Genomic DNA, 25,906 nt, shown 5'->3' with positions numbered 1-25,906 from the left:
TTCATTTTATTTTCTTCCTGCTCAGGCACAGTTCCTCAACTTAAGTCTTTCTTAAATGACCTTGTTTTGGGGGCTTTTGTCAGCAGCCTTCTCAACAAAAGTTCAATACTTACCTGTTTTCACTCTTAAGCATGTCTTTATAAGTGGACAGATTCCTCTTATTTATCATCATCCTTTTTTGTACAAGCAGTGAGAATATTCCTAGGATGGAAATAGAAATAAGGGCTGAGGTTAGAAGCCAGTGAGTGACATTTTTTTCTAATATCATCTGATTCAGCCTTCAGCCGTTGTTATAATGCAGGTCTGAGTTTATCAATGACGGGACATGTCAACACAACCAAGGTGAAGGGGGTTAGGACGCAAGGTCTCTGAATGCCCAGTGAGCTAAATAAAACAGATTTCTTACTGCAACATCTTACCCCCATGATGGATTTTTAAAAAATCTGCCCACAATTAGATCATTCTCCTTCAGGAGACAGAAGTGGGTCTTATTTATTTTAATCATGCTTTGTCATGGGGACTTTGGACCTGCCAAGGAGATGGTATGGTTACATACTAGGCTTTCCTAAAGGACAAGGGAAAATCACAGTGATTTCATTGCTTTGGGGAGCATGAAGGATTTTCCATAGGAATATTATTTTGAAATTGATGGAACCTAAATAGAACAGCATAAAGATCATATTTCCAAAGTAGAGGTTTCTAATTCTAGGTATTTCAATAAGAATAGAGGAAAAAATTGCTCAGAATCAAATTTCCTGATTCTTGAATGACCACAGTAAAGTCCCTGGGTTTCCTCTCTCTGAACTCTTTGCCTGCTCCACTGTTAAGTGGCTTCTTGGCACCATTTTGCTTCCTGCCACCTGGAGATGATCCATCAGGGTTCTTTACCTGGCCTCTGAGACTACTTGGCCTCCTGTCCCTCACGTCTCATATCAGCTCTAGAGAAGCTGAGGTACAATTCCTGGAAGGATGTAAAAGGCTGGGTTTTAAACTTTTGATTTGCCCTTTGGGAAACATTAAAAGCAAGATGATTAATTTGATTGGCAATGAGTATTATTTGTCATAAAACAAAGATGAGTGATATATGGAGCCATGGGACGCTGAGCAAATGTCTTAATCCTCTTTGGTACTGTTTTGTCATCTTTAAAATAAAGGGAGTGGACCTGATAATCTCTTCCTTTGGGGTTATCCCATTCAAAATAGTTGAGCTTTTGTGGGCAAAGACAGCATTGCATGGTGGTCAAGTTGGACTCTGAGCTAGAATGACTGGGTTCAAGTCAGAGTTGCTACTCACCATCATCACGACCTTGGGTGAGTCACATAATCCTTACGTATCTCGATATCTTTGTCTGTAAAATGGGACTAATAACCTACTTTGTAGGCTTGTGGTCATGATTATGTGGGTTAAATCACTTAGAACAGGGCTCAGCATTAATAATCATTGTTTTAATGACAGGTATTATATTCATAAATAGCTTGTAAATCCTTATTTTGAATTTGGAGGTTCATTGACTAACTGATTGCCAAAGTTTTACTTGATTCTTTTTCTTCTATGATGATTTGGACTTGTGTTGTTATTTCTTCCATTTAAACCAAGAGACCCTCTGTTGCTCCACCTGTTGGTTATTTCCTTCTAGTGCTGGTCAAGCTGCAGCCAGTCATGGATTAAGCCATTCTTTGTTTCCAACTGAGTGGAATGGTTGCAAAGCCCCAAATCTGGTAGTTTTGGACTGAGAATTATGATATAGAGCATCTCTTTAAGTAACAGCCTGAGTTCTTGATTTTGTAGCAGGTGTGATTCTCAATCTACAAATTCAGGGTGTGTTAAATGTAACATTTGATTGCTGTAAGTTGATTTTATTTCTGGCTCAAAAGCCCATTCCATTAGTCTGTAGGGAAGTGAAATTTAATGGTTTCAGGATGTGCTAAGGCTCTACAATCTAACAGATTATCCACCCAGCTTTTGGTGGGAGACTTCCTCTGTTCATCAAGTTATGTGTCCACATAGGCAGCCATGGTATGATGAGCCCCTAGTGAGCATGGCCTTTTAGGCCCAAACTCTTGACTCTGAACACACAAACTGGTGAGGTTCTAGCGGTGCCTCCCGCCTAGATGTGCGACACTGCTATTACCTCTTTCCCACCCCACAATTTTCTTTCATCTGACCTTTTGAAACAAAGTCCATGGTGATCAGAAACTGTTTTCCTGTTATATTTCTTCTCTGAGTATATGAGTATAGAATGGTCTATTTGGGATAAAGTGTGGCAGAATGGTAAAGGAAAGAAATTTCAGTTATATACATGTAACAAAATACACACGTGAATATCTGAGATTATTGTCCTTAAATAAGAGTATAAACCATTGGGTTCAGATGTGAGTCAGGAAGAATCATGAAACATCTGTTAAGAAAAACACACACAGGGCTTCCCTGGTGGCGCAGTGGTTGAGAGGCCGCCTGCCGATGCAGGGGACACGGGTCCGTGCCCCGGTCCGGGAAGATCCCACATGCCGCGGAGCGGCTGGGCCCGTGAGCCATGGCCGCTGAGCCTGTGCGTCCGGAGCCTGTGCTCCGCAACGGGAGAGGCCACAACAGTGAGAGGCCCGTGTACTGCAAAAACAAAGAAACAAACAAACAAAAAAACCAAACAAACAAAACAACACACACACAGTTATGAGAGAAACAGATGTAGGATATGACCTGGGCTATGGATATATAAAAGGACATTCAATAAAATCATTAGGATCCCTTAATATACTTAAAGCCAACTTTAAGGAATAGCAACAGAAGCCATTCCCTTGACCTAGGGATGTTGTATCTCTGGTTGTTCCAGTAGCTTTCAGACAAGAGAAATTTTCCTTTAATTCCTCATATACCCCTACTCTATCCTTCAATCTCTTCACTGGAGTTTCAGTGCTTAGGACCATTCTTATCTCAGTGATCCCATTCTGCGTGTGCATTTCTTGAAAGGAACCAATCCTGGAAATAGGTAAATGGTATTTAGTAATGAAATATTTCTTTTCTAAGTAGTATGAGCTTGGTCCATTCAGTCAACTGCTAGTTATCAAGCATCTTCTATGTGCTAGGAATAGTGATAACAAAATTTATGTTATGACCTCTACCATGAAATAATTTAGTTTATAAAGAAGAAGCTGACAAATAAATAAATATTTATAAATATGGGTGCTTTTATAGAGAATGATGTCTAGGATAGAATGTCTGCTCAAGGACAGGAGTGAAAGGCTGTCCTTACGTTTGTCTTAGTGAGGGATTGATGAGAAAAATAGAAACTCTTCTAGGCATGCTGACAGGAAGGGAATTAATAGAAGGATTTAGATGCTTAAAAAACATTTGGAGGTGTTGGGCAAACAAAGGTCAGGGAAGGCTCTTGCTGGCTCTTGGTTTTTCTACTTGCTTTCATGGAGTCGGGAAGTTGCAGAAATACAGGATGCCCAGTAATCCCAGTTACTTTCATCCAAATCCCACGATTTTGGATTTTTTTTTAAGAAGATAACAATAGATTATAATCCATTGAATAAAATAGGAATCCATGATTCCACACAGATATAATTAAACACAGAGAAGGTAAAGCTTTTACTTGCAGTAGAATGACTGTGAATAAATGTAGGAGGAAAAATGAAAATAAAAAATTGGCATTTGGCAAACATTCAAGTTATTCAGCCAGGGGACATATAGGGAACAGGCTATTTACACAGTCTCCAGATATTTCCACACAAACACCTACTAATTACAAAGAAAAAAAGGAACTTTACAGTGGAGAAACCTAGCAGGCACCATCTGACTCAAATGATCAGTGTTATCATCTGTAATTCGGCAAATAAAGTTCACGTGCCGCCCAGTAGGACACGATAAGACAGCTTCACTAATGTGATATCTGAAAGACGTGTATCTCGAGTACTTAGTGGGCTCTTGCACTGAAAATTGCTGGCCGAGATCTGTGGGAACGTACGCCTCAGGCTTCCTGTCTTTAGGATGTAAGGGGGAGCACATAAGAGCGGAAGCAGTGCTGAGTTGCCAACAGAAGACTTGACGTGATGGCAGAATGGAAAGGACTATTGAGAATCAGAAAAGCTAAAAGTTTCTGCAATCTTGGGCGAGAAGCTAAGTCCATTGGCGCCCCAGTGTCCTGTGCCAGAAAAGGATAGTGGCTAACTATCTCTTAGGTTTGCTATCAGTGAGGTAGCTGAGTTTTAAAATGCTGGAAATGGAAGCAGAGAATGGGCTTGGGTAAGACCTTGGGATATTGTTTAGATTGGAGCTAACCTGTAAAAAATGGCTATACTCCCTGACAGTTTTCTCCAAAGGTCTCTGAACTGCCTTTTTGTTTTTCATGTCTCTAACATATTTTCTTCATATTCTGCTCAGTAGTCATGACAATAATGAACATTGAGAATGTCATTGAAAAGTACAAGTTTTGGAGGACATGTTGATGGGAGCTGACAGTGAACCTGACTCCGTGCTCCCCTCCCATGACTATATTTCCTGTTGGCATAAAGATTAAATGAGTAAGCTCGACCTAGTGCACCTGCGTAAGCCAGATACTCAGCAAATATTGAGTCTTGTCTCTTCCAGAAGATTCACAAGGAAGTGTAAGGAGGTCATGCAGAGTGCAAAGAGGCAGCAAGGTGTGCAAAAACAGGAGATGACTATTTTGTTTTTCAGTCTGCCCTGGCTAATATTCTTTAACAGTAAAAAAAAAAAAAAAAAAAAAAGTAAATTAGCCTAGAAATTTTGACTCTGTCCTGTTCCCCTGTGTAATATGACTTCATTGCCAGAGAGGGAGCAAATGGGGAGGAAGAAAGGGGGAAAAGAAAGAGGCTGAGAGAGATCAAATCCTAGCATCTGACTCCAGTTCTGAGTTTTCAAAAACACTGACCCTACAAGCAACCAGCCATATAAACTTGAATGTGGCATTAGTCTGGGTTCAGAAGTTTTATCAGTTGGTGGGGGGGCAGGAAAGTGAACTTGATGTGTCTTATAGGAGTGCTTCTCATAATTAGGATGCGTGTGAAGAATCAAGGGAATCGTGTTAAAATGCAAATTGTGATTTAGTAGTTCAGGGATAGGGCCTGAGATTTTGAACCTATGTGGGTAGAGGGAGGGAAAGCCAGGAGAATGACTACATACACTGGACACTTCTTAAACGCTTCTGCAGAGTATCTCTTCATTCACTTAACAAATATTTATTGAGGGCCTACTATGTGCTGGGCCCTTAGGATTCCACAGCAAAACTAACAGGCCAAGTCTCTGCCACTGTGGAACTTGCTTTTTGGTGTATGTGTGGTGGGGCGTTGGGGACATTTGAAGTTATTGGTAGCTGCAGCTCTACCCCAAGCATGATCCTTCTACGGTGTGCTTTAGCTCCCAGAAATACTAGGAGCCTTCCCTATAGGGTGACATTGTTCAGGACTTTGGTCATAGGTGCCATTTATTGAATGCTTAGTATGCACCACATACCTGAAATCATCCCTTGCATCCCAACTGGTTAAAAGCAAAATTTTGCTGTGAAATTTTAAGCTTTTATGTGTGTCACAATCTCCAAATTGTTGGCGAGAAAAATACAGGAATGAGTTTTTCATTCGTTTATTCGTTCAACGCTTTCTTCATTCTACAAACTTTTGAGACCACTGGAAAAATTCTATAGATTGAAAACTGTGCCTCCTAAAAATAGCTGCATCAAAAGTATCTGTTGTAAGGAAAGTACTAATAAGTATAATGGAGAGGATGAGGAGGGAGAAGAGGTAATTCATCTCTTACTCACTGATTCACTCTCTGGGCATTTGTTAGGCACCAGCTATCTGTCTGACACTCTAGTAGACCTGGAAATACAAGAAAAAGAACAGGAGGAGTGGGAGGACTCGTCTTTGTAACTATGGCATCAACCCAGTTGATTCATCACTCTTGAAAATACTCTTCTATCAGCAGGTGGTAAAGCATCTAGATATAAAAACACTACAGTAGGGTTTGCCTGGTGGCACAGTGGTTGGGAGTCCGCCTGCCGATGCAGGGGACACGGGTTCGTGCCCCGGTCCGGGAAGATCCCACATGCAGCGGAGAGGCTGGGCCCGTGAGCCATGGCCGCTGAGCTTGCGCGTCCGGAGCCTGTGCTCCACAAAGGGAGAGGCCACAACAGTGAGAGGCCTGCGTACCGCAAAAAACAAACAAACAAAACAGAAAAAACCCACTACATTAGACAATAAGGTCTATGCAAGCATGCGGTGAAATAGTTAAAACGTTCTATAAAGAACTCAGTAATTAAATCCTTAAATAAAGTCCTGTGAAAATAAGTGCTACCTGAGGCCAAGGGAAGGAGTGGTGACTTGGAGATGGCCAAGGAAAGCTATATGGTAAAAGTTAAGGTTTAATTTGGGATCCGTAATCGGTTCCAAATTTATCTCTTTCATTAAGTTATAGAGCCTGGGATATCACAAGGACTCAATACACATGTCTTTTTTTTTTTTAATTGAAATGTAGTTGGTTTACAATGTGTTACTTTCTGGTGTACAGCAAAATGACTCAGATATATATATATATATATTCTTTTTCATATTCTTTTCCATTATGGCTTATAACAGAGTATTGAATATACTTCCCTGTGCTATACAGTAGGATCTTGTTGTTTATCTATTTTATATATAGTAGTGTGTATCTACTAATCCCAAACTCCTAATTTATCCCTCCCCCACCCCCTTTCCCCCTTGGTAACCATAAGTTTGTTTTCTGTGTCTGTCAACACACATTTCTTGAATGAATGAGTGGAGGGTAGATGGATGCATGATAGAAAGATAGAAAGACAGATGATAGAGAGATGATAGATAGATAGGAAAAATGCTTGACAGAAAACTAATAGAGGAGAAATAGTCATTACAGTTGTATCATATGAAACATAACGGGAGGAAATGTCTCAATGAAAATTTAAAAAATCTAAATACTGCTTCATATGTTAGATTATTTCTATTTAACTGAAGTTATTAATTTATGCAATTATTAGGAAATATAAGGGAACATAGCATCAAGCCATCCCCTTAATATGCATTTATAATTTTATGTTGGCTCATATATTTATTTATTCCCATTATATAAAAGGACAGTGATGTAAAAATCCCAGTGATTGCCTATAGACTGTATTCTAAAATCAGTCCTTTGTATTATTCATTAACTATTTCATGTGAGTCCAGAACGGCTGTCACCATAAAAATGTTGGTGAGGCACTTTAGGACTCTAAAAGGACAAATTTAAGTATGCTTAACATACAGAGATTATTCTGCAGGTTAAACATGCATTTATAATATTACAGGTGAATGACAAAAATACAGAACTCAAAATAGAAAATTTCAAATTCAACTTTTTGTTATCTTCAGATATATAGCCTTTAGGATCTTTATTTCCTCCATCTTTAAAATGGAAAGACTACCATATTTACTGGCACATTTTGTCTCCTGTTTTTTCAAAAATTATTCTTGACTTTGGCTTGCCCCTGTGGCTCTGTACTTTGTTACCTGATCCAGCTACGAGGATGCCTCCCCTCCCTCAGCCAGGATTAGAGTTAACAGAAACAGTGTTAATTACATCTCCATTTGTTTGGTTCAGAGAGATGTCAATTAAATTCAGTTTACACGGAGAAGTTGAGGAAGATGGCGGAAAGGACGCGGAGATCACCTTCCTCCTCACAGATACATCAGAAATAGATCTACACGTGGAACTGCTCCTATAGAACACCAACTGAACGCTGGCAGAAGACCTCAGACCTCCCAAAAGTCAAGAAAGTCCCCACGTACATGGGTAGGGCAAAAGAAACAAGAAAAAACAGAGACAAAAGAATAGGGACGGGACCTGCACCAGTGGGAGGGAGCTGTGAAGGAGGAAAGGTATCCACACACTAGGAAGCCCCTTCGCGGGCCGAGACTGTGGGTGGCAGAGGGGGGGAGCTTCGGAGCCACGGAGGAGAGCGCAGCAACAGGGGTGCTGAGGGCAAAGCGGGGAGATTCCCGCACAGAGGATCGGTGCCGAGTGGAACTCACCAGCCCGAGAGGCTTGTCTGCTCACCCGCCGGGGCGGGCGGGGCTGGGAGCTGAGGTTCGGGCTTCGGTCAGGCAGAGGACTGGGGTTGGCGGCGTGAACACAGCCTGCAGGGGGTTAGTGCACCACGGCTAGCCGGGAGGGAGTCCGGGGAAAAGTCTGGACCTGCCGAAGAGGCAAGAGACGTTTTCTTCCCTCTTTGTTTCCTGGTGCGCGAGGAGAGGGGATTAAGAGCGCTGCTTAAACGAGCTCCAGAGACGGGCGCAAGCCGCGGCTAACAGCGCAAACCCCAGAGACGGGCAGGAGACGCTAAGGCTGCTGCTGCCGCCACCAAGGGGCCTGTGTGCGAGCACAGGTCACTATCCACACCCCCCTTCCGGGAGCCTGTGCAGCCCGCCACTGGCAGGGTCCCGGGATCCAGGGTCAACTTCCCCGGGAGAACGCACGGCGCGCCTCAGGCTGGTGCAACATCCCACCGTCCTCTGCCGCCGCAGGCTCGCCCCGCACTCCTTGCACCTCCCTCCCCCCGGCCTGAGTAAGCAGAGCCCCCGAATCAGCTGCTCCTTTAACCCCGTCCTGTCTGAGCGAAGAACAGACGCCCTCTGGCGACCTACAAGCAGAGGCGGGGCCAAATCCAAAGCTGAGCCCCTGGGAGCTGTGAGAACAAAGAAGAGAAAGGGAAATCCCTCCCAGCAGCCCCAGGAGCAGCGGATTAAAGCTCCACAATCAACTTGATGTACCTGCATCTGTGGAATACATGTATCCACAACGAATCATCCCAAATTGAGGAGGTGGACTTGAGAGCAAGATATATTATTTTTTCCCCTTTTCCTCTTTTTGTGAGTGTGTATGTGTATGCTTCTGTATGAGATTTTGTCTGTATAACTTTGCTTTCACCATTTGTCCTAGGGTTCTGTCCGTCCAGTTTTGGTTTTTTTTACTTTAAAAAATTTTTTTTTCTTAATAATTATTTTAATAACTTTATTTTATTTTATCTTACTTTATTTTATTTTATCCTCTTCCTTCCTTCCTTCCTTCCTTCCTTCCTTCCTTCCTTCCTTCCTTTCTTTCTTTCTTTCTTTCTTTCTTTCTTTCTTTCTTTCTTTTCTTTCTTTTCACTTTTTCTCCCTTTTATTCTGAGCCATGTGGATGAAAGGCTCTTGCTGCTGCAGCCAGGCATGAGGGCTGTGCCTCAGAGGTGGGAGAGCCAACTTGAGGACACTGGTCCACAAGAGACCTCCCAGCTCCACATGATATCAAATGGCAAAAATCTCCCGGAGATCCCCATCTCAACACCAGCACCCAGCTTCACTCAATGACCAGCAAGCTACAGTGCTGGACACCCTATGCCAAACAACTAGCAAGACAGGAACACAAACCCACCCATTAGCAGAGAGGCTGCCTAAAATCATACTAAGTTCACAGACACCCAAAAACACACCACCAGACGTGGAAATGCCCACCAGAAAGACAAGATCCAGCCTCATCCACCAGAACACAGGCACCAGTCCCCTCCACCAGGAAGCCTACACAACCCACTGAATCAACTTTAGCCACTGGGGACAGACACCAAAAACAACGGGAACTACGAACCTGCAGCCTGCAAAAAGGAGACCCCAAACACAGTAAGATAAGCAAAATGAGAAGACAGAAAAACACATAGCAGATGAAAGAGCAAGGTAAAAACCCACCAGACCTAACAAATGAAGAGGAAATAAGCAGTCTACCTGAAAAAGAATTCAGAAACATGATAGTAAAGATGATCCAAAATCTTGGAAATAGAATAGAGAAAATGCAAGAAACATTTAACAAGGACCTAGAAGAACTAAAGAGAAAACAAGCAACGATGAACAACACAATAAATGAAATTAAAAATACATTAGAAGGTATCAATAGCAGAATAACTGAGGCAGAAGAACGGATAAGTGACCTGGAAGGTAAAATAGTGGAAATAACTACTGCAGAGCAGAATAAAGAAAAAAGAATGAAGAGAACTGAGGACAGTCTCAGAGACCTCTGGGACAACATTAAACGCACCAACATTCGACTTATAGGGTTCCCAGAAAAAGAAGAGAAAGTTAAAGGGACTGAGAAAATATTTGAAGAGATTATAGTTGAAAACTTCCCAAATATGGGAAAGGAAATAGTTAGTCAAGTCCAGGAAGCACAGAGAGTCCCATAGAGGATAAATCCAAGGAGAAACACATGAAGACACATATTAATGAAACTATCCAAAATTAAATACAAAGGAAACATATTAAAAGCAGCAAGGAAAACCAAAAAATAACATACAAGGTAATCCCCATAAGGTGAACAGCTGATCTTTCAGCAGAAAGTCTGCAAGCCAGAAGGGAGTGGTAAGACATATTTAAAGTGATGAAGGAGAAAAACCTACAATAAAGATTACTCTACCCAGCAAGGATCTCATTGAGATCTTTTTGTTCTTGTTGTTGGGGGTAGGAGTTTATTAATTAATTTATTTATTTTCGCTGTGTTGGGTCTTTGTTTCTGTGCATGGGCTTTCTCTAGTTGCGGCGAGCGGGGGCTACTCTTCATTGCAGTGTGCGGGCCTCTCACTACCGCGGCCTCTCTTGTTGTGGAGCACAGGCTCCAGACGCGCAGGCTCAGTAGTTGTGGCTCACAGGCCCAGTTGCTCCACAGCATGTGGGATCCTCCCAGACCAGGGCTCAAACCCGTGTCCCCTGCATTGGCAGGCAGATTCTCAACGACTGCGCCACCAGGGAAGCCCCCTCTCATTGAGATTTGATGGAGAAATTAAAACCTTTACAGACAAGCAAAAGCTGAGAGAGTTCAGCACCACCAAACCAGCTTTACAACAAGTGCTAAAGGAACTTCTCTAGGCAAGAAACACAAGAGAACGAAAAGACCTACAATAACAAACCCAAAACAATTAAGAAAATGGGAATAGGAACATACATATCGATAATTACCTTAAGTGTAAATGGATTAAATGCTCCCACCAAAAGACACAGACTGGCTGAATGGATACAAAAACAAGACCCATATATATGCTGTCTACGAGAGACCCACTTCAGACCTAGGGACACATACAGACTAAAAGTGAGGGGATGGAAAAAGATATTCCATGCAAATGGAAATCAAAAGAAAGCTGGAGTAGTAATTCTCATATCAGACGAAATAGACTTTAAAATAAAGGCTATTACAAGAGACAAAGAAGGACATCACATAATGATCAAGGGATCTATCCAAGGAGAAGATATAAGAATTGTAAATATTTATGCACCCAACATAGGAGCACCTCAATACATAAGGCAAATACTAACAGCCATAAAAGGGGAAATCGACAGTAACACTTTCATAGTAGGGGACTTTAACACCCCACTTTCACCAATGGACATATCATCCAAAATGAAAATAAATAAGGAAACACAAGCTTTAAATTATACATTAAACAAAAAGGACTTAATTGATATTTATAAGACATTCCATCCAAAAACAACAGAATACACATTTTTCTCAAGTGCTCCTGGAACATTCTCCAGGATAGATCATACCTTGGGTCACAAATCAAGCCTCGGTAAATTTAAGAAAATTGATATCGTATCAAGTATCTTTTCCAACCACAATGCTATGAGACTAGATATCAATTACAGGAAAAGATCTGTAAAAAATACAAACACATGGAGGCTAAACAAAACACTACTTAATAACGAAGTGATCACTGAAGAAATCAAAGAGAAAATCAAAAAATACCTAGAAACAAATGACAATGGAGACACGACAACCCAAACCCTATGGGATGCAGAAAAGGAGTTCTAAGATGGAAGTTTATAGCAATACAATCCTACCTTAAGAAACAGGAAACATCTCAAACAACCTAACCTTGCACCTAAAGCAATTAGAGAAAGAACAAAAAAACCCCACCAAATTTAGCAGAGGAAAAGAAATCATAAAGATCACATAAGAAATAAATGAAAAAAAAAATGAAGGAAACGATACCAAAGATCAATAAAACTAAAAGTGGTTCTTTGAGAAGACAAACAAAATTGATAAACCATTAGCCAGACTCATCAAGAAAAAGAGGGAGAAGACTCAAATCAATAGAATTAGAAATGAAAAAGGAGAAGTAACAACTGACACTGCAGAAATACAAAAGATCATGAGAGATTACTACAAGCAACTTTATGCCAATAAAATGGACAACCTGGAAGAAATGGACAAATTCTTAGAAATGCACAACCTACCAAGACTAAACCAGGAAGAAATAGAAAATATGAACAGACCAATCAAAAGCAATGAAATTGAAACTGTGATTAAAAATCTTCCAACAAACAAAAGCTGAGGACCAGATGGCTTCACGGGCAAAGTCTATCAAACATTTAGAGAAGAGCTAACACCTATCCTTCTCAAACTCTTCCAAAATATAGCAGAGGAAGGAACACTCCCAAACTCATTCTATGAAGCCACCATCACCCTGATACCAAAACCAGACAAAGATGTCACAAAGAAAGAAAACTACAGGCCAATATCGCTGATGAATATAGACGCAAAAATTCTCAACAAAATACTAGCAAACAGAATCCAACAGCACATTAAACGGATCATACACCATGATCAAGTGGGGTTTATTCCAGGAATGCAAGGATTCTTCAATATACGCAAATCAATCAATGTGATACACCATATTAACAAATTGAAGGAGAAAAACCATATGATCATCTCAATAGATACAGAGAAAGCTTTCAACAAAATTCAACACCATTTATGTTAAAAAACCCTGCAGAAAGTAGGCATAGAGGGAACTTTCCTCAACGTAGTAAAGGCCGTATATTACAAACCCACAGCCAACATCGTCCTTAATGGTGAAAAACTGAAACCAGTTCCACTAAGATCAGGAACAAGGCAAGGTTGCCCACTCTCACCACTCTTATTCAACATAGTTTTGGAAGTTTTAGCCACAGGAATCAGAGAAGAAAAAGAAATAAAAGGAATCCAAATTGGAAAAGAAGAAGTAAAGCTGTCACTGTTTGCAGATGACATGATACTATACATAGAGAATCCTAAAGATGCTACCAATGAATTTGGTAAAGTAGCAGGATACAAAATTAATGCACAGGGCTTCCCTGGTGGCGCAGTGGTTGAGAGTCTGCCTGCCGATGCAGGAGACACGGGTTCGTGCCCTGGTCCGGGAAGATCTCACATGTCGCGGAGTGGCTGGACCCATGAGCCATGGCCGCTGAGCCTGCGGGTCCAGAGCCTGTGCTCCGCAACGGGAGAGGCCACAACAGTGAGAGGCCCACATACCGCAAAAAAAAAAAAAAAAAAAAAAAAAAAAAAAATTCACAGAAATCTCTGGCATTCTTATACACTAATGATGAAAAATCAGAAAGTGAAATTAAGAAAACACTCCAATTTACCACTGCAACAAAAAGAATAAAATACCTAGGAATAAACCTACGTAAGGAGACAAAAGACCTGTATGCACAAAATTATAAGACACTGATGCAAGAAATTAAAGATGATACAAATAGATTGAGAGATATACCATGTTCTTGGATTGGAAGAATCAACATTGTGAAAATCACTCTGCTACCCAAAGCAATCTACAGATTCAGTGCAATCCCTATCAAACTACAAATGGCATTTTTCACAGAACTAGATCAAAAAATTTCACAATTAGTATGGAAACACAAAAGACCCCGAATAGCCAAAGCAATCTTGAGAAAGAAAAATGGAGCTGGAGGAATCAGGCTCCCTGACTTCAGACTATACTACAAAGCTACAGTAATCAACAGAGTATGGTACTGGCACAGAAACAGAAATATAGATCAATGGAACAGGATAGAAAGCCCAGAGATAAACCCACACACATATGGTCACCTTATCTTTGATAAAGGAGGCAAGCATACACAGTGGAGAAAAGACAGCCTCTTCAATAAGTGGTGCTGGGAAAACTGGACAGGTACATGTAAAAGTATGAAATTAGAACACTCCCTAATACCATACACAAAAATAAACTCAAAATGGATTAAAGACCTAAATATAAAGCCAGACACTATAAAACTCTTAGAGGAAAACATAGGCAGAACGTTCTAGGACATAAATCACAGCAAATCCTTTTTGACCCACCTCCTAGAGAAATGGAAATAAAAACAAAAATAAACAAATGAGACCTAATGAAACTTCAAAGCTTTTGCACAGCAGAGGAATCCATAAACAAGACCAAAAGACAACCCTCAGAATGGGAGAAAATATTTGCAAACAAATCAACGGGCAAAGGATTAATCTCCAATATTTACAAGCAGCTCACGCAGCTCAATAACAGAAAAACAAACAACCCAATCCAAAAATGGGCAGAAGACCTTCTTTCTCCAAAGAAGGTATACATATTGCCAACAAACACAGGGAAGAATGCTCAACATCATTAATCATTAGAGAAATGCTAATCAAAACTACAATGAGATATCATCTCACACCAGTCAGAATGGCCGTCATCAAAAAATCTAGAAAGAATAAATGCTGGAGAGGGTGTGGAGTAAAGGGAACAGTCTTGCACTGTTGGTGGGAACATAAATTGATACAGCCACTATGCAGAGCAGTATGGAGGTTCCTTAAAAAACTACAAATAGAGCTACCATACGACCCAGCAATCCCACTCCCGGGCATATACCCTGAGAAAACCATAATTCAAAAAGAGTCATGTACCAAAATGTTCATTGTAGCTCTATTTACAATAGCCAAGACATGGAAGCAACCTAAGTTTCCATCAACGGAAGAATGGATAAAGAAGATGTGGCACATATATGCAATGAAATATTACTCAGCCATAGAAAGAAACGAAATTGAGTTATTTGTAGTGAGGTGGATGGACGTAGAGTCTGTCATACAGAGTGAACTAAGTCAGAAAGAGAAAAACAAATACCATATGCTAACACATATATATGGAATCTAAGAAGAAAAAAAAAGTCATGAAGAACCTAGGGGTGAGATGGGAATAAAGACAGAGACCTACTAGAGAATGGACTTGAGGATATGAGGAGGGGGAAGGGTAAGCTGTGACAAAGCGAGAGAGTGGTATTGACATATATATACTACCAAACATAAAATAGATAGGTAGTGGGAAGCAGCCTCATAGCACAGGGAGATCAGCTAGGTGGTTTGTGACCACCTAGAGGGGTGGCATAGGGAGGGTGGGAGGGAGGGAGACACAAGAGGGAAGAGATATGGGGACATATGTATATGTATAACTGATTCACTTTGTTATAAAGCAGAAAGTAACACACCATTGTAAAGCAATTATACTCCAGTAAAGATGTTAAAAAAAAAAAAAGTAATCACTTTTAAAGCAATTTACAGTCAAGCACTGTTCCTGGAGTTCCCTGGGTATTAAATAATCTAATCATCAAAACCCTAAGAGGGGGTTCCCTGCTGGCACAGTGGTTAAGATTCCACCTGCCAGTGCAGGGGACACGGGTTTGAGCCCTAGTCCGGGAAGAACCCACGTGCTGCGGAGCAGCTAAGCCCGTGCACCACGACTACTGAGCCTACGCTCTAGAACCCTCGTGCCCCAACTACTGAAGCCTGCGTGCGTAGAGCCTATGCTCCGCGATAAGAGAAGCCACCGCAACGCAACGAAGAGTAGCCCCCCCCCCGCCTCGACGCAACTGGAGAAAGCCCGCGAGCAGCAACGAAGACCCAACGCAGCCAAAAATAAATAAATAAAATAAATTTATAAAACAAAAAACCCTACGAGGAAACAATGATCACTAACTCCATGTTATTTTACAGATGAGGGAAACAGAGGCAGAGAAGTAGAGTAAGTAGAGCAGCACAGCCAAGGTCACACCACTAAGTAGCAGAGCCACACTGTGGACTCAGGACGCTGGGTGCCATTCCTGCTCACGGAGGTGGTAGTCTTCCCATTCACCAAGGTCACTGAAATAAAATGAACACTGATAAACTCCCTTAGGAGTTTTAGGAACTAAGACACTTCGGTCCGTGAAGTGGGAACACTGCTTGCAATAGGCAGAATTCTAACAGAGCCCCTAAGACTCCTACTTACTGAAGTCCAGAAACCTTCCACTTATCCAATCAAACTCTAAATCTAGGTGCTGCAGTGAAGGGATTTTGCAGACGGAATTAAGGTTCAAAATCAGTTGTTTTTTTAAGATAGGGAGATTATTCTAGATGGATGTGACCTACTCAGGCACCCCATGAAAAGGACCTGAACTCTTCCTGAATTGAAGTACAAAAGGGACAAGAGGGAGAGTCTCCATTGCTGGCTCTGAAGAAGTCAAATGCTGCAGCAGGGAAGGCAAGCGAGAGGCCTCTAGGAGCTGAGACTGTCCCCCGGCTGACAGCCAGCAAGGAAATGGGGACCTCTGTCCTGCAACTGCAGAATCTGAATTATGCCAACAAGCCAAAGAAGCTTGGAGCCATTCTTTCCCAGAGCCTCTGGATGCTAACACAGCCAGACTGACATCTTGATTTCAGCTCTGTGACCCACACAAACTATGGTGAACATCCAACGTTTGGGGCTCAATGTCTTACACTTAAATTTCACGTGCTTTAACACTCTCGGGAGGGAACTCCCATGTTCCCGTGTGTATCTGAGCAGGAAACCGAGTCACACTGTGCCTGGACTTCTGACCTACAGAACTGTGAACTAGTCAAATAGGTATTGTTTTTAGTCAGTAAGAGTGTAGTGAAAGAATTAATATTCTACTCAACCTCCAGTTTCGTGAACAAAATAAGTGATTGTCATTGTTTTAAAAATAAATTCAGTTTACACATCAATAACTTCCTACAAAGTCTTTACAAATGCTGCTGTCACTAAAATAGATAGGGAGCCAACGTAAAATTATGGGTAGAAAAATAAACCTGTCTTTCTTAGCCGCAATGGTAGAAGGTGTGGAAATTTTGCAGGTGAAAAATACCATAGTAAATATGGTATTGATTGCTAAGTTCCTTGCCCTTTGAAGACAAATGTAGCAGATTTCTAGCCAGTTCTGTGCTTTAAGTGCACCATATTTGTACAACAGAAGCATCTTAAGAAACATATGGATATTAAATCTTTCAATATATGTCTTCATGCTGAAACAGGTATGTATGCATGTTTGCTGAGCCCTACACCTTCCTGTGAACCAAAAACTGTAAAAGTCAAGCCTACTTATAAGGACCCTCAAACACAAAATGAATTAAATACAGGATATCTAGGCTTGAAAATAAAAGACTAAACAATTGCACACCACACAGATATTTTTTTCTGTTTTAATGCTTGTGTACTCTTTGAGCAGGTAACATATTTTTCTATCATTCAAAATGTGACCAAGTAACATATTTTCCTTTATTTTTGTGACGAGAACAAAAAAGTTTCCCTTATTGCTTTTCCCTTGCCACTCAGTTCTCTTTTCAGTGACAATCCGTGTGGTCACTGGCTTTTGTATCTATCCTTCCAGTGATATTTTGAGGTATGAGCGTGTTCCTCTCACTAAAGATTGAAGCATAATACACATTATGGATTTATTTTCCTTTTTCAGTCCATCTGTCATAATAAGCTGAAGCTTTGCTTTTGCAAGAATATATATTGTACCTGTTTGCTTTCTTACTAACTGTGATCCTGGGCAACTAAGGGAACCTGAATAAGGGACTGTCTAAGCTCCTAGCTTATTGTGGAATCCAGCAGCTCTTCGGGAAATTCCCTGCTCCACACTTACAGACATTTTAAAAATGGAAGAAACATTTTAGAATTAACTTGTGTCTGCTGCAAATCACTTATTTTACAGATAAGCCTAGAATGATGGAGAGATTTCCAATTTCATGGCTCATAAGTGGTAGAGCTAAGAGAAAACTGAGACCCCTGACTTCTGTTTCTCATGAGGATGCTAAACATTGAATCAGAGCATTAAGAGTTGAATTGTGTACCCCCAGATTTCCTAACCCACGGTGCTTTGGAAATGTGACCTTATTTGGAAATATGGTCGTTGAAGATGTAATTCGTTAAGATGAGGTCATTAGAGTGACCCTAATCCATTATGACTAGTATCCTTATAGAAAGGGGAAATCTGGACACAGAGACAGTCATAGAGGGAAGATGATAAGAAGAGACGTGGGGAGAACACCTTCTACAAGCCAAGAAGAGAGGCCTAGAACAGATTCTGTGCTCACAGCCCTCAGAAGGAAGGACCCAACCCTGCTGACACTTTAATTTTGGACTTCTAGCCTCCCGAACTGTGAGACAATACATTTCTGTTGTGGAAGACACCCAGTATGTGATACTTTGTTAGGGCCACGCAAGCAAGAAAGGATTCTTAGAGCCATCTGGCCTACGTACCTACACTTGCACTCTACAATGTTTCTGACAACTTGTAATCCAGCTTTTTACTTAACTATCTCCTGTGATGGCAAATAAGTCTACCCCTGGGGTAGGGGGTCTCTCCACTGTAGGTCACCTACACTGTAAAGAAGTTCTCTATTGGAGCCACTGCCAGCTCCATATAGCTACTTTAAACCGAGGAAGAAGATAAAACACAGTATGTTGCTTTTTTGTAAAAAAAATGTTTATTGATCACAGACTAAGTGACAAGGGCTATTAAGGAAGACAATTTTACACCCACCTTTTAAAAAATACAATTTCATGAGAGCCTTACGTATTATAAGTGTTATCTGGATGACATAGGTAAGGAAACCCAAAGGTGTGAAGTAAAATAACTTGCCCCAAATTACACAAGTAGTGAATCACCGAGTCATGGCTAGATTTAGATGCAGTGATCCAAGCCCAGTGCAACTTCATCTATGACAAGGCTCTCTTGCCTGCAAACGGTTGTGGTTTCTTTTTTTTTATTATGATTTTTTATTTTATATTGGAGTATAGTTGATTTACAGTGTTGTATTAGTTTTAGGTGTACAGCAAAGTGATTCAGTTATACATATATGTATATCTATTCTTTTTCAGATACTTTTCCCATACAGGTTATTACAGAGTACTGAATAGAGTTCCCTGTGCTATAGAGTAGTTCCTTGTTTATCTATTTTATATATAATAGTATGTATATGTTAATCCCAACCTCCTAATTTATCCCCCACCCCCTTTCCCCTTTGGTAACCATAAATTTGTTTTCTAAGTCTGTGAGTCTGTTTCTGTTTTGTGAATAAGTTCATTTGTATCATTTTTTAGTTGTAGTGTCTTTCATCAGCTGTCAGAGCCTTGGTGTACATTATAAGCTAATTAACTAAATAATCTGTAGCCCCTTAGAAGGCTTAACTCCAAGACAGTAAGCTATTTCCTAAATAATATCCTGGCTGTGATGGGACAGTTATGAAAAGGAACATCTAGAGCTTCAGTGGACTTTATATAATGTCACCCTCACAAGCATTCATGTTGTATATGGCCAGTCATCATTAGGGGAATAAATAACTTTAAGTGGTAGTAAATGTTAAGAATCTATTCCTATCCTAGTAACAATTTTAAGACTCAAAACCCATCTGCACACATAAGAAAAAATACCAAACTTAGAATCTAAAAGGTCTGAGTTCTATGTCTAAAAGACAAAAGCCTGAGTCCACGTTTTCTCATCTGTGAAACTAGAGTAATCGTATTGACCTCATAAGAGTATCTAAAGGTGTTAAAGATTGAAGGTGCTATAGAAATGGTAGGCATTAAGGAAGTCTACTGAATTCTGAACTCTGGGCTCTGGTGTTGGGACCCTAATGAGCATCTTTTACAACCTCCTGAAGGTGAGTCCTTGGCCCCTTAAATGTTGAGAATCACTGAATTCCATTCTGTGACCAAAATTGGTGGGAAAATCCATTTTCACAGTGAAGTACAGATGAAAGCGTAACCTTCTCAGACTGTCTTTTGAGAAAAGTTGCACACTTCCCAACACGAATGTAAAGAACAGTGTTAATGCTGTTTCTCATGACTCTTTGTCAAAGGAATGAGAACTTTTTGCCAGCAGACTATTTGGTTTTATGACTCAGTGCTTCTCAAAGTATGGTTCTCAGACCTGTATGTTCCTGTCTAAGAACTGATTCCAGGTCAGAAATAAGATAAGTGCTGAGATTTAATGTGAGCAGCATTCAGATGTTATAGCAACTTAGGAGAGCAAATGGACATCTGTTGAAGCTAGTAAAGAATCATGACATATTTTGCATATCTTTGTCATTTCATTTTTTCTTTTAATTCATTTTTGTTATATTTCTTAAGAGTTTTGGCTTATGATTTATGGGGGGATGCAGGTCCTTCAACCAAGAGGTTTGGGAAGCAGTGGTCTGTTACTGTGAAGGTTTCAGATTCCATCTACACATCAAAAGTGAAGGGTTTATTTATTTATTCATTTGTTTATTTATTTATTTTTGGCTGCATTGTGTCTTTGTTGCTACGCACGGGCTTTCTCTACTTGCAGCGAGTGGGGGCTCCTCTTCCTTGTGGTGTGCAGGCTTCTAATCGCGGTGGCTTCTTTTGTTGTGGAGCACGGGCTCTAGGTGCGAGGGTTTCAGTAGTTGTGGCTCACGGGCTCTGGAGCATGGGCTCAGTAGTTGTGGCGCACGGGCTTAGTTGCTGCATGGCACGTGGGATCTTCCCGGGCCAGGGATCGAACCTGTGTCCCGTGCATTGGCAGGTGGATTCTTAACCACTGCGCCCCCAGGGAAGTCCCCATGAGGGGATTTTTGGAGCAGTTATTAAATTTAGGTAAGTCGCACGGTATTTGGTTGAGGAAACAGCAAATTCAATTTGACTCAAATTCCTTTAGCTTTACCTGGTTTTCCTGATCCTGGTGACATGTGGCAATGGCAAATGGCTTCCTCTGAAACTCATAAATCAAGACAGTACTAGTGACAAAAGTAGGAAAATTTGCATTTTGCAAATTTTCCTCTCTCTGAAGCATAGCCATTTATGCCACATTTTATCTTGAGTTTGGGCAAATAATTAGGTAGTAAAATTAGTAGTTAATTATTGAGCTTCCCTTTTTGAACAATCTGAAATGGAATTTTTCTTCAAGGACCTTGATGAGGGATTTTAAAGAACTGAAAAAAAAAAACAAAGAAAAAAGAGGAAAATTTAAGTGACTGTATATGGGGATAAGATACTTCATAGTTTTGATGTCTACATCCAAATTATTTTTTTAAATAGAAACTAGAATAAACAGTCCAGTAGTACAATAAGTTGGGAACATTTTTTAAACCAGTTTTTTAAAAGCAATCACATAGAAAAACAGTTAGTTTTACCAAACATCCTTGTGTTCTTTAGAACCTCTACGTATACATACAGTTTTAGTGCTTCTGTGACTTTTGTCACGTGCTACATTGAAAAGCAACAGTCTCTGCTTTTCTAGGAACGTGAGGTAGGAAAGATAGACAAGAGAGGTAAACAGCCCTTTCTGGCACTTTCTACATTTACAGAATTTATATACTCAGATAGATGGTGCTTGTGTGTGATGGGCTATGTGGGGATCCTGGCCTTTTTTTTTTTTTTGATAATTTTATCTGTTTTTTAAAGTAAAAAAAAATCCAGAAAATACTAATTTGACCTCCAGAGTCAATTTAATTAATTTTAACTTAATTAGCTCTTAGACTACCTATCAGGTCCTATTGACATACTCTGGGTTTGAAATCCTGGTTTTGAATGAGGCAGAGAAATAAAGTAGAATGATTTTAAGCTCAGAGTTTGTTTTTAATTCTACTTACCTAAAATTATAGTAAAAATTCAGAATTTTGAAGAAAAAAGTATATACACAAATGGATATGTATGTTTATGCATGTACACATGCTTTTTACTGGGGATCATGGTTTAAAATAATGCAAGTATGTGGAAACCTCCTGCATAGGTGTTTCATGAAGCTTAATTCAGAGATGTTCACTGCAGCAAATTTTTAAAATTTATTTTACTGAAATATAGTTGATTTACAATGTTGTGTTAATTTCTGTTCTACAGCAGAGTGACTCAGTTTTACATATATACACATTCATTTTCATATTCTTTCCCCTTATAGTTTATCCAGCAATGTTTTTATTAGCCAAAACAACCCCCAAAACACGTAACAATTAATATGATTATCAAAGGAAAAATAGATATCTATATTGAGATCTATTTTGAAATGTACCTTAAGAGACGTTTGAAATGAAAAAATTGTTTTTATGTGGAAATATCTTAAAAGCATAATGTCGGGTGGAGAGGAAACACAAGTTGCAAATGTGTACAGAATTATAGAATATACGTGTGAATGTGTGTGTGTGTGTGTGTGTGTGTGTGTATTTTGAAATCGTGGCAATTAGAGAGAGAGAGAGAGAGACTGAGTTGATTATCAGCATATAACATGGGCTGGAAGGTCATGCGTCAAATCTTAGTTTGCAGATGGCTCTGAGGAATGACTGAGTGACAGGAGGCCTGGTGAAGGGAACAAAGGACATGTCTGTAGCATTCAAGTTTTCTTATTTAATAAAAGACATATCTGTAGCAAAAATAGAGTTAGTAGCCTGTAGTTTTTCATTCTATAAATGAATATTATAACTATTATAATATTCTATATTTTTATATATTAAAAAACTTTTCAAACTGTATACGTTGCAAATATCTTCAGCAAAATACTTAATTGCACCGTGTACTACCTATAATATATGATTAGTTAAGGGCCCAGCTGATATTAATACTTAGATGTGCCCCCTAGTTTGTATTTTCTGATCGACATGGCCCCAGCTCTGAGATTTCTGTGTCACACTTAGCATTTGGCTTGCTGAAAGGCCGTGTCGAGCTATTTAGATTAATATCTAGGTGGAAAGGCTAATGCATTGATTCTTGTTACCTCTCCTATTAGATGAGATTACAAAGTCAATCAGAAAACATGTTGACCAAGCTTGGCAACTTATTCCTAAAATCCAATTTCAAATTTAATCATTACAGACATTATCATTTAAACACTTGCACGTTCAGTGAAGGTCAAGGAGGTTAGTAAAATTTCTGGTTTGTATTATTAATACCGATTGTAATGGAATTTGATTGAGATAGTGCTAGGTTATATCGAGTTTCATAGCATAGCAGGGATGGTATTTTAAGGTAGTGGGCAAATTAATATCACTGTTTAAACACTGCCGTTTAAGTATTTCTCAGAAGTGGGCAACTTTATTTACACATCCTTAGAGCAAATTGTTCCAGCCAGCAAATTAAAATGTCAAGTTGACACTTAATTTTCTGTTGAAAGCTCTGTGTTTTTCAAGGAATTGCTGTAGTTTTTAGACAACCACTGGGTTCTGAATATTAGGAAAATTTTTATTTTAGAATCAAGGATCATTGAGTTTACCATATCTGTCATATAACTCCTTAATGAAGTTAAAAAGTCCAATTTAAATAAGTTGATTGACTGGACTTGACTATACATTTAACCATTATTCTAAACAATTTTAGTAATAACTTGTAGAAATCTCTCCTCACCACTAAAAAAACAAAGGAAAAAAATCCAGACTGCTGTGCTTCCAAATACAATGAGAACCAGGGCACCAGAGCACCATTTCCTCCACACAATAGAGTTTAGTGATCACAGATATACTATATGGTATATCTGATGAATATATTCATCTTTAGCTGAATGAAAATGTGATAAGCCAGAACATAAATGAGGTAATACCTTATAGGCTCTTAGCCTCAAATTTTTCCTTCACTTTTTTCTTTTAAGAAACTGTCACAGAGAACAGACTGGTGGTTGCCAAGGGGGAGGGGCTAGAGGAGGGCTGGAGTGGGAGGCTGGGGTTAGCAGATGGAAGCTTTTATATAGAGAATGGATACACAACAAGGTCCTACTGTACAGCACAGAGCACAGAGAACTATATTCTATATCCTGTGATAAACCATATTGGAAAAGAATATATATATTCTTTTATATATATATATAAGTATATATATATTCTTATATATATATAAGAATATATATATATTCTTATATATATATAAGAATATATATATTCTTATATATATATATATACACGTATGTATATGTATAACTGAATCACTTTGCAGTGCAGCAATAATTAACACTACATTGTAAATCAACTATACTTCAATAAAAATCGTCAGATAATTGTATGAGTCTGCACAATGTATTTCTGGCAAAAATAAAAATGTAAAAGCTAACATACGCCATAAAAGGAAAACAACCCACAGCAAATTCAACAAACTTCGTATCTGTTGAAGACTTCTACAAGCATCACATGATGACTCTCACTCTTTTCAAAGCCAAATGCACTCTTCTCAGAAACCGTTGGTTTGTCCAGAATGAGGAGGAAACACCCCACACCCTGTGCTACATTCTTCGGTTTCTAACTTCACTGAAAAGTGTTGGGAATCTGACAGGAGAGCATGCAGAACAGCGAAGCCTGAATTGCTCTCAGAATTCTTCTGAAAGTGTGGTCCATTTTGTTCTTTATCCTAAAGAGCATATCACTTGTGGATGCCTGTGAGCTGTTGGAAGGAATTTTTTTTCAATGTATGTCTTAAGGACTTTCATGCCTAATAAAGAAAAACACATGAATGTAACCACTTCTTTCTCCGCTGCTTATTGTGCTGTCTGCTTTACCTCGTTAAGAAGGCTTCTATGGTCGTTGGCAGGGAGAGAGCATTAGCTTGACTCCTAATAAAGCCAAGTAAACCTAAAAGAACATCCTGAAAAAATACTCACCGCAGGAGCAAAGAAAAATGTTCCAAGTTGAGTTTTGGCTCCCGAAATCATATCTGGGATTTAAAGTTTACAACACATGGAATTTGTTTATGTTTAATATACAATGCCATAGGTGTTCAGAAATGTTGATTACATATGTAATACCTCATGCCCTGCTTTTATTTTGGCCAACCTTCCCACACCTTCAGTTTTTGAAATACTAAGACTCCAGGTTGCTTCCCTGCTCGTCATATCTTTGGATCTTCCTGCTAGCTTCATCGTTTGACTGTAAATATGGTAATTAGTTCTGTGATTGCTGTCTGATTCCATATTTAGTACATTGGCTTGCTTCAGTGGAGTCTGTTTTCTATCTTTCTATGGATGTATTGGCTGGTTGGTAGCCATTATTTTTAACTGATGTTGACAACTTGTATTTTTTCAGTAGGTGATGTGGAAGAATAAATGGCCCTAGATTTCTCTCATGTCCTGAGCATATCTGTAGATACTTTCTTCTTTTTCTTATTTTTTTAAGAATGACATAAACGGGGCTTCCCTGGTGGCGCAGTGGTTGAGAGTCCGCCTGCCGATGCAGGGGACACGGGTTCGTGCCCCGGTCTGGGAAGATCCCACATGCCGCGGAGCGGCTGCGCCCGTGAGCCATGGCCGCTGAGCCTGCGCGTCCGGAGCCTGTGCTCCGCAACGGGAGAGGCCACGGCAGTGAGACGCCCGCGTACCGCAAAAAAAAAAAAAAAAAAAAAAAAAGAATGACATAAACGAAAATGTTATAGATGTGAAATGGTCTAAAGAACACCATTATAATAAAACCTGTATTTTATCTATACCCTTTTAAAAATTTGTCTTTATGTGGAATACTGATATGTAAAGACCTGACCTAAGGAATTCTGCTTCAAAAAAGCATTAATGTAAGTTTCCTAATTGTGAACTTTGCTCTCATAAACGTTGGCTCTTGATAATGTGAGTGTTAAGTAGAAGTTTATTGGGAAGTAAACATTATAAATATATAAATGTGTTTACCAGCTTGATTGCTAGCAGATGATATTCAACCACATGAACTAGTGGGGAATGAATACAGACTGAAAACTTCATTAATAACTAGTCTCATTTAAGGTGTTTAGGACATAAGGATTCCATTGTTCGTTTACATTTTAAAATATAAAATACTCATATTATTGCCATAAAAGTGGCAACTTGTTTGTTGGAATGAACATTTTTCATGGTC

At 39.7% G+C, this 25,906-nt stretch overlaps 1 protein-coding gene across 2 annotated transcripts in view; it reads left to right on the top strand.

The window, feature by feature from the left end:
- The window catches only part of ZNF385D (zinc finger protein 385D), a gene marked incomplete at its 5' end in the record, with an annotated part of 940,271 nt that overhangs the window by 698,921 nt on the left and 215,444 nt on the right, over positions 1 to 25,906 (top strand). The gene's annotated exons all lie outside the window — the stretch shown is intronic.

The sequence above is a fragment of the Leucopleurus acutus genome (genome assembly GCF_964270905.1).
Source record: "Leucopleurus acutus genome assembly, chromosome: 5".
Classification (NCBI taxonomy): Eukaryota; Metazoa; Chordata; class Mammalia; order Artiodactyla; family Delphinidae; genus Leucopleurus; species Leucopleurus acutus.
Note: the sequence above shows the minus strand (reverse complement) of the source record. Positions and strands in the feature narration are given on the sequence as shown.